Source organism: Chaetura pelagica, unplaced genomic scaffold (assembly GCF_000747805.2).
Source record: "Chaetura pelagica isolate M959 unplaced genomic scaffold, ChaPel_1.0 scaffold3, whole genome shotgun sequence".
NCBI lineage: Eukaryota > Metazoa > Chordata > Aves > Apodiformes > Apodidae > Chaetura > Chaetura pelagica.
In genome coordinates, this window is record NW_009952974.1 from 6,996,164 (window position 1) to 6,998,765 (window position 2,602).

Sequence of the window (2,602 nt, forward strand, 5' to 3'; positions counted from 1 at the left end):
CCAGTGGGGGGGAGTGGGGAGTGGGGGGGGGGGGGCCCAGCCAGTCTGCGGAGCTGTGCCTCCTCCTGCTGGACAAACAGCGGGGAAGCTGTGCTCCTGCAATTAAGAGTTGGCAGCATCCCCCAGAGTGACTTGGAGCTTCTCTGTGGGGAGGAAACCGTTCCGGATGATGCAGACCCGGCGCCTCCATGGCTGACGAAGAACCTGCTTTCTACACAAGCCCTTCTCCTCCTTTTAGCTGCAAGGATGACGGATAACCTGTTCTTCAAGGCAGAAACAGCGGGGAAGCTGTGCTCCTGCAATTAAGAGTTGGCAGCATCCCCCAGAGTGACTTGGAGCTTCTCTGTGGGGAGGAAACCGTTCCGGATGATGCAGACCCGGCGCCTCCATGGCTGACGAAGAACCTGCTTTCTACACAAGCCCTTCTCCTCCTTTTAGCTGCAAGGATGACGGATAACCTGTTCTTCAAGGCAGAAGGAAGTGGGAAGTCTCTCTTCTGCCACTGTGGGAACTCACTCAGACACTGGCTTAATCATAGCATTGGGCTATTTCTGCTCTGCTGACTTGTGGGTGCAGGTTTCTGGTCCCCTCCCTGCTGCATTGCACTTTGGTCACAGCTGCTGGTGGGATGTCTAAGGGGGAAGATGAGGAAAAAATGACACAGGGAAATGGCAGCAAATGGCAGAGAGAGTGTGAGGAGATTGGCTGGTGAGATATTTGTAGCCAAGGGTCTCAGCTGATGGGGGATGCATTCAGGCAGGAGTGGGAACCTGCAAGAGGCTTTGAGCTATGCCTGTACCCAGGGTCAGGCATAAGACTGAGGGAGGTGAGACAGCAGCCAGTTTGGTCCCTGCTGTAGCCAAAATGTGGCCTGTGGCATTGCCTGGCTGGTGGGAATGGGGCTGAGTAGCACAGACTGGAGAGAGCTCTGTGCCAAGAAGCTGAGGTGGGTGGAAAAGGGGAACCAGATGCCTTGGAGTCCTGCTGTGATGGTCAATCTCTGGCACAGAGCCTGGCAGAGCAGAGAGCCAGGGCTGCCTAGGCTGTGGATGATCTCCAGCCCAGTGGAGAGGTGAGCATGGAAGTTACCCTGTGCTGTGTCCCCTGCCTGTCTCATGGTCCTCTGTCTCCCCTGGGGACCGAGCTCCTTGGGGGATGGCCAGGAAGCACCAAGCTGTGGCCCAGGGCAGCCCTGGGGAGCCAGCCCTGGGCAGTGAGTGGCCTCAGGCTGGGCTGGGTGCAGCTCCCTCATCAGAAGTCCTGCATTAGAGTGTAATCTGGCATTAGCGCATTAATCCAGTCTTCCCCGCTGCCTGGCCCCTGCCCTCAGCAGAGCCCAGCCCAAGGTCTCAGCTGGGCAGAAGCAGCTCCAGGACACTGGACATCCCAGCAGCCCTTGCCTCAGCACCCAAGAGCAGGTAGCAGCCGGGCAAGGTTTGGAACTCCATCCAGAGCAGCCTTGTGTCCGGGGAGGGCAGCGAACTGGGAATAAACCAGAAATGCACAAAGGTGCATGTAGGATGGCCCCAGCTCCAATCGTGTTGGCAAAGGAGAAAGCAGCATATTTTGGAAACCCCTTGGAGGGGCTTTAAGAGGGGGTTTGGGGCCCAGCTGCCTGCACCTGCAGGCTCTAGCCGAGCCACACTGTCACGAAGGGCTTTGCAGGGAGCCAGGCCAAGGGAAGGTGGCGTCTGGAGAGAGGATGTGAGTCAGCAGCTTAGGGGGGGTTGCTGAGACAAGGAGCTATCGAAGTGGAGATGTGGCCAAGAGGAAATAAGTGGAAATTGGGAGAGCTGGAGGGGGAGCAGGGGTGGTCAGTGAGGCAGCCCATGTCCCCTGTGGCAAACATGACCTGGCTGTGCTCCAATGACTCTTCTCAGCATGAGTAATGAAAGAAGGTGATGTGGCTCTGCTAAAATAGGAGAGGGGCTACTCCCTCCCCCTTCTGATCCCTTACTGAGGGGCTAGGAGGCTTTGTGGGAGTTGGAGCAGTTCTCCCTCGCCTTCCTGGCAAGAGGCTGAGACCAAGGCTCAATCCTGCTCTCTTGCTGGCTAAGCAGAGCCAGACATAAAGATTAGGTTTTTTTTCAAGTAGGAAAAAAACTTCTGCCTTTAATCACAAGCAGCAGAAGAAGCTGCCAGGCCATGTGGTCTGCTCCCATGCTCTTCCCAGTGCAGACTGAGGCCCTTTGGGACCATGTTATCCCATCGTGTGCTGGGCAGAGCACCTGAGGACTATCCACAGGTTAGTTTGGAGCCTGCAAGTGCACTGAGTCCATGCACTCTGCTGCCAGCCACCTGGGACAGGCTCCCCACCCAGGGACTGTGCTCCCCCATCAACCCCCCGGGCCAGGCACCTCTGGTCAGGGCCAGGGGTAACGGTTCCATTTGGAACCATGCCGGGCTCAGTCCCGCTCACCCATTGGCAGGATTTTGCTGCAGTCTGCTGTGAGCCGGCAGTTTTGGTGACTGAGGACAGCAGCACTGCTGGCAGGCTGGGTTTGATGGGGCTCTGGGTAGGGGGGAGGCTGGGGTAGGGCAGGAGATGCTCTGAGCCCCCCTCCAGTAAGCACAGCATGGCGGCGGGGGGGGGGGTCGTCCC